General features: G+C 47.5%; 1 long non-coding RNA gene across 1 annotated transcript; it reads right to left on the reverse strand.

The window, feature by feature from the left end:
• Positions 1-207: 207 nt before the first annotated feature.
• Positions 208-6,908, reverse strand: LOC130605731 (uncharacterized). Its single transcript, XR_008973772.1, has 3 exons — positions 6,791-6,908; positions 6,577-6,682; positions 208-326 (listed from the first exon to the last, which is right to left on the reverse strand). It is a non-coding gene; the product is annotated as an uncharacterized LOC130605731 (long non-coding RNA).
• Positions 6,909-13,786: the final 6,878 nt, after the last annotated feature.

A 13,786-nucleotide genomic window follows, 5' to 3' on the forward strand; every position in this document is an offset into this window, starting at 1 on the left:
GTCACTTGGTCAGGAATTCCACTGCTGAGTAATTGAAAACCTCCTTGTGGATACCTTAAAAATCCTGCCTTTCCCTTTGCTGTTGTTATTCCCTGCAAGGTGCAGACCAACAAATGTGCTTTACATTCTCCCTTTACTACATCGCTTCTCTTCATTGGTCCCTACTTTTTCCTTACTGGATTTGCTTCCTTTTTCTGCCTCTTTTTCTCTTTCTCTTGTTTTTCAGCTGTTGGAGCCCTCTCTGCTCGTTCCTTCTCTCATCTCTGTTGCACAGAGCAAATCTTACCCTCAGTGTTCAAGGCTTCTGTCCAATTATCTCCCTGTACCTGCAGAAGGGGAGAAGAACAGTGATAAAAACCTTTACAGAGGCTTGCCGCCCGTTCCCACGTCTCCCCTAAGGAAGGCTGTTGGGATGACACTGAAGATGAATCCTCGTTTGTGGAGCAGAAGCTGGTTTGGATAAACGGGAGGACTTGTGACAATGTTCTGGGCTCCTCCGCTCTGCAGGTGCTGGCAGAGTTAACAGCATCTTGGAGAAAGGAAAATCATTTCACAGACCATTAGGGCTGGTGGGAAGCAGCAGGATCAGGTTTTAATGAATACAGGATCAAAAGCATCTTAAAGCAAACCAGCCCTGAAAACAAGAGCAGGCTCATCAGGGAAGACAGGAGATGCTTCTAACGAGAAACAAAGCACCAACTCAAAGGCATTAGGGAGTCACTTTCTCATAATAGTGCATTTTAAAGTATAATTTACTCTTCTAAAGCATTAGCTTTGATACTTCTCCAGTGCATGTAAAAATAGTGCTATGAGCAGCTTCCCTGCAATTAAAATCTCCAAGTCAGGGTTCTTCCGAAGGAGGTCAAGATTGGTTGGTTTTCTCACAGCTGAAAGTAGTTTTTAATCACAGCAGCAACGCCTAAGTTATCTTACAGCATCCAGAAGCCAGGACAGCAAATCTGGACAAGAAATGTGCACAGCGGGAAGCTCAGACCTGAAGAAGGTTTGGATGTGGAAAAGGGAACTATCCCTTTTCCAGGCACTTCCTCGGAGAGGTGCTGATCACTATGGCTTTGCACTGAATTTATGCTGTATGGTTGTGGTGGCTGTGCTGGCACAAAGTTCTCCCTTCATGCCTCAAGGGCCGTAGGTGCTGCTGGATCCAAATGCAATGAAGGTGGGAGGGAATTGCTCATTGCAGTGCCTGTTCTGAGGACAGGGAACTCAGGTCAGAAAGGGCAGCAAGTGACCTGTCATTTTACGCGTCTGTTGGAAAAGAACTGGTTCCAGCTGTCGTTTTGAATGGGGATGCTTAAACCCCACCTAATTCCTATGCTTTTCTGGATTCCTGCTTTGAAACGGGAAGCAAAGTTTCCCAAATTTGTCTTTTTTTTACCTATCCGTATATGTGAACCTGCTTAACTTCTCTCCCTCCTTAAGTTTGTAAAGATGGGTAATATTTAACTTCCCCTCCTATTCCATGCAACACTGAAGATTACTGACTTTACAGTGGAGGCAAGCGGGGATGCTGCGCTCAGTCTCTAGCTCAGTACTTGCTGTTCTGCTGCAACAGAAGCAGCTCACAGCTCCCTTTCCCTGGAGGATGCTCAGACTTCCATGGTTCAAAGAAGCTTTTCCTTTCATCACAAACCATAGCAGCACTTCCTGTCCTCCTGCGTGCCCTGCCAGTGCCGAAGCTCTCTTGACAAGGTAAATAACACCGTAGGCTTCGTGCTGGGCTGGGTCAGGGCACTAGGCTTGCAAAAGGATGGAGATTCCCGAGCAGAAGCCAGGCTGGAAGCAGAACCTCTTTGATCCTGGCTCTTTTAATTGGCTAGGACACAAACACTGCTATTTCACAATGAAACCATAAAAGGCTGCAATATAAAGCTTCATTTTCTGAGTTAAACTGAACCCGAACAGGCACCATACCCTCAACCCAAGCAAGGATTCCACTGCAGGTTGTGAGTAGAGCCCAGCATTCTTCCTGCATTACACAGGGCCCATGAGCTCTGTAGGTGTCTCACTGGTGTAAGGAGAGGTGAATCAGGCACCTTGCAGTGTTTGGGTGACTGTTGCATACACAAAAGCCTCATTAAGTCTCTGCGGTGACTGGGGGTGGCTTTGTTTAGAGTGGGTTTGTTTGGTTTTGTACCAAAGATGGCAAATCCAGGAAATCATTAGATAACTGCTTTCATACCCTCCCAATCACCAGGAGCCTCTATGAGCTTTTAATTAGTGCTGCATTTTCAATAACTCTGGAGCCATTCGTGGAGCAGATTCCTTCCTGGATAACAGGGAGATAATGATGAGAATCCTGGTTTTCAATCTCTCACTAAAGGGACGGCTGATCTATTTAATCAGGCTGTAGAAACGCTGGCAGCTTGCTCGGATGCAGCCTCTCTCTAATTACATCGCTAGAGTTTTAGTGAACTGCAAGGGGAAACACAGGAACAAAATAATTAAAACCAAAGTGGGAGTGAATGTTCAAAAGCAGGAGCTGTTTCATGGGCGTCCGTTTCCAAAGCCTCCCATCAAACCCCAGCTTCCAGGGCTGCAGAAGCAGGAGCTCCAAACCTGGATGTGCATTTCTGCTCCTGCAGAGAAACCAGCCTGTCCCGGAGCATTCACGGACCCGAAGGGAAGCTGTTTGAGAAGTGGGTGCTCTCACAAGCACGGTAGAGCCAAACCACGCACACATCAGCATCGCCCCGTGCAGGCTGTCAAGGTTCAAGCAGTGCCTGCCCCGAGGGAAGGTGCAGTCATTCTGTTACAGAGCTGTGTTAAGGACAGAGGGGTCTGCGAGGAGCGAGTGACAGCATCTTCTATCTGCCACCTGGGACACGACAGCATTGACCCTACACAGCTTTACACAGGGAGGAGAGGTGGAAAATCCCAGCTGCGTTTTCACAGATATCCGCGTTCATTGTCCACTTCCTGGGAACCAGGGACCTTCCTCAGGAGAGCATCACAAACGGCACAAGGGGTTGACCTCCCTACAGCCAGCGCTGGACTGAAGCACAGCGACGTGTGCTCTGCCTAGAACCCCTCAGTCTGCAGCCTAAGTGCAGTACAGGAGGGAAGGGGGCAACCTCCCTGTGGTCTCCAGAACTGGTGCTGTGCTTCAAGCCCTAGGAGGATAAAATACATCAGTGAAAACCCCCTTTGTGCGGGGAACAGGAACCCCAGGGCAATGGAAAGGGCATGGAAATGGGATTCCAGGAGGGATCCATAGCCGGAATAGGAAAGCTTCACAAGAGGCGGGCTCATGGCGTTTCCTCCTCGCAGCACAGCAGTGCCTGCTGCTTCGTCACCGTGGGCAGCAGCTTGGAGCTGAAGCAGGCTCCAGGAGCGGGTCAGGACTTGGATGGGATGCTCGCCGGGAGCCCCGGGGTGCTGGGTTAGCAATGGAGCAAGCAGCGGTCCCTGCGTCAGCAGTGGGCAGATGCGGTCCTCGAGCATGGGACCAACCGTGGTGCTTGAGGAGCGGCATTTTTCACCCGAGATAAGGGACAAAAGACACCACATTGTCCATTTAAACAAGCAGAGCTGTGAGGAGCACGGTGCAAGCGGGTTAACGTGGTTATGGGGGCGCAATCCAAGCAATTCACTGCAAGCCGAGGCTGAGACTGGCAGTGAGGAAAGGCTGCTGGTGTGCTTTAAGCGTCGGAGAAGCTTCTCTATGAAACAGCTTCATTTAGGTCATTAAGGCCTAGTAATGATGAAAATTTGGCTTCCTCTGATTGCAAACCATCACAACGAGAAGAGAAGGCCCGTGCGGAGATGGGATCTCAGGGCTGCCGCGCAACTGGGACCTCAGGGCATCATCTGGCCCAGCCTGCTCCGAGCAGGGTCACCTCGGGGGCCCCACAAGGGCCTTGAACACCTTCGATAGAGACCAGAGGATCCCTCTGGGCAAGAAGAGGAGGCTCCGTGGGACCTGACCGCTGCCTACAAGTGCCTGGCAGGAGGCAGGAGAATGGAGCCACGCTCCTGCCTCAGCGCTGGGCATGCGGGGCTGTGGAAACGGAGATCTTTGCCAAATAGAGAGCCACGGCAGCTGAGGGGCTCTTTGCCAAACAGTGAGCTACGGTACCCGAGGGGTCATTTGCCAAATAGTGAGCCACGGCAGCTGAGGGGCTCTTTGCCAAACAGTGAGCTATGGTATCCGAGGGGTCCTTTGCCAAACAGTGAGCTATGGTACCCGAGGGGTCATTTGCCAAATAGTGAGCCACGGCAGCTGAGGGGCTCTTTGCCAAACAGTGAGCTACGCTACCGGAGGGGTGCTTTGCCAAATAGTGAGCTATGGTACCCGAGGGGTTTTTTGCCAAATAGTGAGCTCCGCTACTGGAGGGGCGCTTTGCCAAATAGTGAGCTACCCTACTGGAGGGGCGCTTTGCCAAATAGTGAGCTACCCTACCGGAGGGGTGCTTTGCCAAATAGTGAACTACGCTACCGGAGGGGCGTTTTGCCAATTAGTGAGCTATGGTACCCGAGGGGTTCTTTGCCAAATAGTGAGCTATCGTACCCGAGGGGCTCTTTGCCAAATAGTGAGCTACACTACCGGAGGGGCGCTTTGCCAAATAGTGAGCTATGGTACCCGAGGGGTTCTTTGCCAAATAGTGAGCTAGGGTACCCGAGGGGTTCTTTGCCAAATAGTGAGCTAAGGTACCCGAGGGGTTCTTTGCCAAATAGTGAGCTAAGGTACACGAGGGGTTCTTTGCCAAATAGTGAGCTATCGTACCCGAGGGGCTCTTTGCCAAATAGTGAGCTAGAATACCGGAGGGGCGCTTTGCCAAATAGTGAGCTATTCACTCTGAGCGGACAGGAGGCTGCTGCGGGGACCTGCGGAATAATGAGCCACTGAGTGTGCTGCGGGGGCAAGGGGCCGGGGAAGACATGCTGCCAAATAGTGAGCTCCGGCCGCCGGTGTGCTCGTAGCGGGGCTGGCCGCGGAGTGAGGCGGGGGCGAGAGCTCGCGGCCGCCACCCCCAGCCCGCGCCTCGGCCTGGAGCAGCGCCTCCGCGGCGGGAGGCACCCGCTGGGCCCGAGGTAGGAGCGGCCCCGCCGGGGGAGCGGGGCCTGAGGGAAGGAGGAGGGGAAAGTTGGGAGCGGGCCTGGTGCGGGGCTTGCCGGCGGTCCGCAGGCAGCGGGAGAGGTGTGGTGCCGGGAGCTGAGTGGGAGCACGAGTAAGGAAGGAGCGGAAGAGCTGCGGTGAGGAGCAGCCCGGCCGAGCGAGGATGACAGGTTGTGGCTGTGCCGCGTTCCGGCAGCAGGACGGAGCTTGGGCTTCGGCTCAGTTGGATCTCGGGTGTCTGGGATGAGGACCGGGAGCTCTTGGCTGTGTCTCAGGCCTGTAGGGGTGCTTAAAGGAAGTGGTGCATCATCCTGCAGTCTGGGAAGGCAGGAGAATCCCCTTTCGCAGTTAGATGTGCCACTGGTGCGGGTTGATGGAATGCTCATGCTTGCTAAAAGCGTTATCTTGATGAGTGATAGATGGTGTTATAAAGGTATCGTATTATTCCCGTAGTATTTGTGAGGCTGCCTGTGGAACTTGGCTTTTTGCGACCAGAGTTTTTAGAGGGGAGAAAACCACAGAATAGAACGTTATTTGTTGTCCTTTTCCTCCAGCTCAGCAGTGTTAAACGTGTTTACATCTGTGGTGGTAGAGCAGCATCGTGGCATAATGAAAGGGAATACTAGTTTTGTGATTGCCTTTAGAGTTCTAAGTGGTTATGTTTGGGTTGTTTTAATGTGAAACCCTACGGAATTGTGTAAAAGAATTGCACTTTTATTTATGCTGTATATAACAGAACTTTCTGGTTATTACCCCCCCCCCAAATCAGTTCAGTTAACGTAACTGGCTCACTTCTTTTCCAGTGACGTTTTCTACCCAGATGCCAAGAGTGCTTTGGTTTCCTTGTGTCACTTGTTTTGTTGTGACCCGAAGAAAAAGCACATACTTGTTTTCCTCACGGTAGTTTGTGTTGGATGGCTATGGAGCCCACATGAGAGCAGGAGTGCTTTGCAAGCTGTCAGCCTGTCACTCTCAGTAGAGGACAGTAATACAAAGCTGTACGCACCAGAAGATTGCAGTAACTACTGTCAGATCTGATACCTGGATTCACTTGAGTATGGTTACCACTGCTGTAAAACTAATCGTGTTTCCTCCCCAAAAACCTCGAGGATTTACGTGTAGATACGCATCATGGAGGGTGTTGCAATGGGGTTTGGTGTGGCACGTGGTGAGCAGTATCCTCACTTACTGCACACAGCACAGTGGAGTGCTTAAAAACTACTTCCTGTGTAATGGATCTTCCAATTAGCTGATGTTTTAACATGGAGAAGGTGCCAGCACTGGCGACAGTATTGGCTTGGTTAGGCCTGATAAATGGTCAAAACAGTTCCTCTCACCACTCTGCTCTGTTTCCACTGAACCCGAGCCGGGTGGGGGGAAGTTAGGGTTAATCTCTGAACTGAGACAGGCCCAGTGTTAGGTCTGCACTGTGAACCCGAGTTTGTTGCCCTGCGTGATTTTTCTAGACACCAATCCAGTTTACAATAAGAGGGACTTACCAGCTTTATTCTTGGCACACTCTTGTGTTCAGCATTTAACTCGTGGGGCTTGCCATTGCACTGTGAACTTGAAATCATCTGCTTCATGTCTTCCTGAGCATCATTTCTGCAAGACTGGGCTTAAAAGCTGGGACAGATACCTGTGTTTTGTACACTTAGGAGCTGTTGCTGTGTTAGGGATTGTGTTCATAGTTTCATGCTTGGAAATACCCACTGTAATTTGGGAAAATTCCTTCTCTCCTCCCCAGCTTTGGCTCGATTTTCTGCACGATTGGAGTCTTATGTAAGATCCTGCTGTATTCCTCCAGCCTCTGACTGCTGGTGTTTCCTACTCAGCACAGAGAGGAAATATAACGACAATGTGTTGCTACTTGATTCTCAGTTGATAAGCTGCTGCAGCATTCTGCCTTGTACTTTGTTCTTGGGAGCCCACTTAAATAAAGCATGTGTCCCAAGCTCTAGAATCACGTGAGGGTACAGGAAACTAGTGTGAGATCCAAGTATTGATACCCTCGAGGAAGCAGAGAAGCTGCTGTTTTTCAGAAGCTGTATTAATGTATCAGAACTTCTTTTCTTCCTCTCATGGCCCTTTACTAAACTCTGTAGAAGCATTTTGGAAGGAAGGAGTTGAGTAATTCTGGAAGTCTCTTCCTCTTTGCTGACAATCATAGCTGAGAAGTCAAGAAAATACATAGCCCATGTGAAATGTAATTTGTGGGTGTTTTGGTATGGGCTTTTTTCTCCACAGTTTTAGGACTAAAAGGATGCAGAACCACTGACTGTGTAGCAAATGCCTGGAAAAGACTTGAGAGTTCATTTTTGTAGTGTGAGTAAATTCTTTGGCTGGAGGCAGGAGTTGCACCATCGTGTTCCCTGACCTTACAACTCCACAGATCTCTTTAAGCATCTGTAGAGTTTATAATGTCAGGGCCATGGGAGGGGTTAAACACTCCAACACTGAATTCATAACTGGAATAAGATACTGTTTTAGCCATTGATAGAGTAGAAGGCAGTAGGATACTGGTGACTTCAGACTCACTAGAGGAAAGAGTGTTACCATATCCATAGTGAGACCTCAGTTCAGCTTTTCTTAGCCTGTGTTGTAGGTCTTATTCCATAGGTTATGTTGTATGAGTGTGGACTTGAAAAACGGCTTGCTCTAGCAATGCAGCATGTACGTTATGCATTTTAAATGGGGGCTGATGTAATGCTTGGGCTGTGAATCATACACAGGAGTGTTAATGCTTTTAAAAATTGATCCAACTTCTGGTGACAGAAATAATTGTCTGGCAAAAAAAAAGATGCCTGTGCGCACCTTGGAGAGACTCACCTACAGCAAAACTCAGAATACTGGGTTTAACTGTGCTGTTCTAAAAGTATTTTAAATACTGAGGCATCTCACAAGTACGGTAATATTGCTTCTGAAAACATGCTGGAAGATTTAACTCTGAACACTTAAATTTTGTCCATATTCAGAACCGTTTCATGTCACATCATCTGTAAACTCATAGGCTGTAGGTGGACACGAGGATACTTTAATTGCTGCTTGATAGTTTAAGGTCCTCTTAGTTAGGAGTTAACATTGAGTTCATAGCAGTACAGTTGGAACACATGTGATCCCAGATGTGGCAGTGACATCTACGCAGCATCAATCTGCTATGTGATGTTTAAAAATGGAAACTGCCTTCTGATAGCAAACACAACTTAAAGAATTATATATTTTCGAGCTATGAATGTGCAGGAATGGCCCTTGTAGAGGTCACAGAATGATTTGTGGGATTTAAACAGTGACGTGTAGTTGTTCAGGTTGGTTTTATTTCCTCCTTTCCATTAAGTCTAAGTCCTCATCTTTCCCAGTAAACAGCTATCTCCCAAATGAGTCTAACGTGAATATCTCTGTTTGGGCTGCTTCAAGAACTGATATTTAGCAAAACTTAACTGATCTTGGAGCCAGACAGGGAGTTTGCTGCCAGGACTTAATCAGCTGGAGAAGTCTTTTCACTTTAGAACATGTATATTTTGAAGTATGGCTTTAGTTACTGTTCTGCCCACATTCTTTGCTCGTCACTGCAGAAATTTGTTCATAAATCAGATCATAACTGTATGTAGCAACTTTTCTCAAATAGCACTCATGTACTAGGAGGAGTTTAATTTCTTCTGCTTGGATTTGGAAGCTACTGAGGCCTGAGTTATTTTCTCTTCAAAAGAAATCCTTTTTCATTTTAATTTTTCATTTCAAATCGTGGATTTGTCTTTGTGTCTGAAAGAAGAGCTCAGCTGACAGCCCTGGGTTTAGAGCCATGCTCATAGCAGTGAGACTGGAGTGCAGGTGGAGCCACACAGACCAAGTCCTCTGGAGCTGCTCGATGGCAATGCAGAGAGGCTGCCTGGCTGCCTCCCAAGCGCTGCTGCATAAGAGGCTAGAGCAGACACTGACTACAAAGTTGTCAGTTAACATGGCTAGAACCGTGCTTACAACTGTGTGGACTGTTACAGAATGTTGCCTACCCCTTCTCCTTCCCCAAGGTTCCATTAGTTTATGGTGAAGACATGATACAGCATCCCCTTGGCTGCATGGAAGTCAGGCTCTTGGGTATCCTGCCCTCATAAAGCTGCCATTGTCGTTTCAAAATCCTGTTAAATGGCACCACTATATTGGCGCCTTCATTTCCTGCAGCTGCTTTTTTTGTGTAGAAGTGTGCAGCCTCAACAAGTTGTGCTTAAAAACCACATGTATCAGTTTGCTGAATTTCTTAGAAGCACTTGTGGGCACTAGCTGAAATTTGGAGAACAGTTATTTCACTCTGCATTTGAGAGAGACAAATTGCCTAAGATTTCCTGTTAGATTGTGGGGGATTTGTGCTCATTTGTTGCCCAAAGAGAAGAACAGTGTGCCAGTGGAGGTATTGGAGTCTAGAACTTCTGAAGATTGCCCGTCAGATGTTGTGTTCTGCCTCACTGCCCTCTGCTCTCTAGCAAGTGAAATGGCTGTTCAAATTTGATATAATACAATAATAGCAGGGAGTGCAAAGACAAGCATTACAGTAGATGATATTCAGCTGTATCCTGGGAATGTGCTGCACTATCCTTGCTTTAGGTTGGTGCCGACCTTAACCAAACCTGCAAGTGTGGTAAAAGTCCCAGTATCAGAAAGAGTTATAACTTCTGTGATTTTGAGTTGGCTCTTGGCTAGCAGATAATCAATATTTCTCCAAGGATAATATTGCCCAGTAGCTTATTGAGCTTTACTATTGGTGGGGAAAATAGGAGGAAGAATTGTTCAAGTGGTTTTATAAGAACAGAAGAGGAAGAAGAAAACAAAAGCAACAAGAACTGGCCACACGTCATCTCTAACTGGATTATTTGAAAGCCTAATTCCCAGAAGGATAATGGCAGAAAGTGTGTTTCAGCTCAAGCTGCGCTTGATAATCTCTTAGAAATATTAAGGCAGGATGGCACTGGGAATATGTGATGAGAGGACTGCCAGGTGTTTGAATTAATGGGAAGTTAATTCCCTCTGGAGCCCTTTATTTAGTTTATAGTCTTGGTGGTTTGCTGGAGGTCAGCTCTGCAGTGTGCTGGGCCAGGTCCTTGGGAAGTTCTTTGGGGAAGAGCAGTGTTCATGGCGTTACCTTTCCATTTGGAAGACTTCCATGCTGTGAAAGTGCACATGGTTTACTTGTCTCAAGAAATCTGCTAAAATGGCAACTGAGCTACTTGACAAGTGACAGGTAACAATTTCCCCTACAAGTAGGAACTGGAGCTGTAAAATACTTGTTACGGGTTTGGCTGTGAGGGGGAATCTGAAATGAGAGAGTTCATGGGCAATAACAAGCCCCTTCTCTTCAAAACTAAGCTCAGGTTTCTTACTGAAGACTGAAGTCTGCTCGAGCTCATTGTTTCTGTACTGTGTTCCAGTAACATTTTTCCTTGTGAGAGGAAAGAGATGAGCAGGAATGGACTGGCAAGAATGAAGAGCAAAGAGGTGAAAAGGAGCATTTGGAGAGAAAGGAATGAGAGCTTGCTTGCCTTTGAACGCGCTTCTGACCTGAGTTATCAAATTAGGAGGAAGATTAACTTCTGAGGAGAAAGAGTCTTGAGATTTAAGCTTTAAGCATCTCAGGATGTACCTCAAGAGGATTAAATATAGAAATAGAAAGAGTTAAAGAAGAGGCAAAGCAAACATGTTGTGACCAAAACACAAACAGTGTCTCTAAAACTACAAATCCAGTTTGCTTCTAAGAATGTGATTACTTTTTATATTTACTGGTGTGGGTGTAATTCCAGATACTTTGGGTTATTTCTAGGTAGGGTTGGATGTGATTTAAGGGGGTGCAGGTTTCTACAGGTGTTCAAACACCGGAATGAAGCAGTGTTAGAAGAAGTCCAAAAATCCAGCTGAAGGACTGAAGAGCACGGATTCTCAGTGGAGGTTTTGTTTATAAAAGCAGAAAGTTATTTAGAGGAATTTTGGCTGTTGCTTCCCACAACTTCCTCTCTCTTTCCTTGGGTTAGTTTTAGCTTTTGCTATTTTATCTGGTGATATCTGGGGAGGAGGATGTGCTACAGCTAAAAACTCGTGTTCCTTTTCTTCCACAGTCTATGGCAGACGTGCAGTTCTCCTCACAGCATTGATATTCTGCTGACTCTTGTCCCAGCCCTTCAGAGTTTATACAAATTATTATTTTTGGAAGTGACCAAACCTATTTTTAATATATTTTTTTCCCCCTTGTTTTATAATGGGAAAATTGGCTTAGGAGGAAAAATAAATTAAAACCATTCCAAGAATGGAAAATCATAGAATGGTTTGTGTGGGAAAGGGCCTTAAGATCATCCAGTTCCAACCCCTCTGCCATGGGCAGGGACCCCTTCCACTGGAGCAGCTTGCTCCAAGCCCCTGTGTCCAACCTGGCCTTGAACACTGCCAGGGATGGGGCAGCCACAGCTTCTCTGGGCACCCTGTGCCAGCGCCTCAGCACCCTCACAGGGAAGAGAGCTTGTGCCTTATCTCCAACCTGAACTTCCCCTGTTTCAGTTTAAACCTGTCACCCCTTGTCTTATCACTACAGTCCCTGAGGAAGAGTCCCTCTCCGGCATCCTTGTAGCCCGAAGCTGCTCTGAGGTCTCCACAGCTTCTCTTCTCCAGGCTGAGCAGCCCCAGTGTTCTCAGCTGGAGCTCATCCTCGTGGCTTCCTCTGGACTTGCTCCAACAGCTCCATGTCCTTTTTATGTAGAGGACACCAGAACTGCACACAGTGCTCCATTTGAAGGAGGAACAGGACATGGCAGGTTCGAAAGCACACTTGTAAGGATATATTTCGGTGACCTTTTACTTCCCCTGTTCCTGCGCTTGCTGAGCAAAGCAAGAGGCAAGTTTTTCCTTACTGCTAACTTTTGCAAAGGACACTGCTGGATATTACCTGTTTATTCCCACTATGATTTACTACAGTGGTAAAAGTACCAGTGATGGCATTTGATGGTCAATTGCCATATTGAGCTGGGGGTACCCTGGCATTTAACATCTCTTTTTAACTGTATTTAACTGCCTCACAAAGCATCTGTAGGAAGCTCTGACACACCAGACTAAGTGTCTTTTCCAAAGAGCAGAAAAATCTTTCAAATCTCCAACCTTTGGGCCATTTGAAAAGCATAACTGGCATGGAGCAATTCTATTAGCAGGCTGTCATAACTTTTATTGCCACCTGCCTAGCCAAGCCATCTGGGAGGAAAGGATATGAGAGATAAAAGTGGCAGTTACTCAGAGGACATTATATAGTCCAGTGTGTCTCAAGCTCATACAGTCGCCTTGCCTTTTATACCACAGAAGCTTTCTAGAGCTTCTTTGCATCTGTAAGATGATTTAGCTTAAAATCCTGTTGGATACAGAAAGGAGCTGTTTAAAGTTTCAGTTTGGCCATCACACGATTATCTGTTTCCTTCCCCAGCAGCCTTCTGGAGAGCAGCTCCTTGGGAGACTGGTGAAACACAGGAATCTGGGATTAACTTCTGCCCTCCACCCAGGAAACCCTTCAGCTTCTCAGGGTGTTCCAGCAGGCTTGATGAATGTGCCACTGTAACATACAAAGTCGTTGTTGTCTCCTCTTTGCCTCATCATTAATCCTTCATTTTCATGCCATCAAGGGGAAGTGTTATCACTAAATTTCCCAATTTGTCTTCAAGAAGGCCCCACTGGAGTCTTTCAACTGCGTAATTACGCAGAAGTGTTAAACCACTTCTCTCATCTGTGTGTGGAGACATTTAATTGCTTCGGTTTACTTGGAAGTAGAAGTTCTTCCTCTAGAAGAATGCTTAGTGTTGATAAATACCTTATGTGGGTCTTGGTTCTGGGCAAGAGCAGCCTTGTGACCTCACAGGCACTGGGAAGACGCTGCTTGGGCACTGATTCTCCACACAGGTCTCATCAGAGCTTTGCGGTGTCTTGAAGTGGTGGGCTGTGCCCAGCACCCATGTTGGGAAGAAGACCAAGTAGGTGGTTGTGGCTTGAGGTTTAATTAACTGTGTCCAGCTCTGGGGAGCAACACAAGAGGGACGTGGAGCTGCTGGAGAGAGGCCAGAGGAGGCCATGGGGATGCTGCGAGGGCTGGAGCAGCTCTGCTCTGGAGCCAGGCTGAGGGAGCTGGGCTGGGTCAGCCTGGAGAAGAGAAGGCTCCTGAAGGGGAGACCTGAGAGCAGCTCCAGTGCCTAAAGGGGTTCCAGGAAACCTGGAGAGGGGCTTGGGACAAGGGATGGAGGGGCAGGGCAAGGGGAATGGCTTTAACCTGCCAGAGGGGAGACTGAGATGAAGGATTATTAAAATCTGAAATGACTGAAAGTAACTACAATTGTAGCAACAAACAAAACCTGATTTCACTTTATTCATCGTTCTTTCGTCTGGTCAGACCCTTTAGGCTTGGCACCTTGTTTCTTAGGTTGATGTCAGTGAGGAGTGAGCTTAAGAAACTTCATCCTCTCCCTGGCTACTTGTTCTCCTCTCAGGAGTGTGTGTCCCACGTGTTTGTGCCTGTGCTATAAAACATCACTGGAACAATATAGATTAAAAATAGCTGGGAACAGAACAATGGGACAGCCTGGGGGGAGTTGAGCAGTGCTGCTGTGAACCCCAAGGGGAAGAAAGAAGCCTGGGTCTCTCCTGCTCCTGCCCCTGGGCTAAAACCAGCAATAAGGCAGCATTCCTCCAGCCCTGGAGAGG

This window comes from Pezoporus wallicus, unplaced genomic scaffold, assembly GCF_028554395.1.
Source record: "Pezoporus wallicus isolate ANWC-B61680 ecotype Strahan unplaced genomic scaffold, APGP_CSIRO_Pwel_v1 contig_13057, whole genome shotgun sequence".
NCBI lineage: Eukaryota > Metazoa > Chordata > Aves > Psittaciformes > Psittacidae > Pezoporus > Pezoporus wallicus.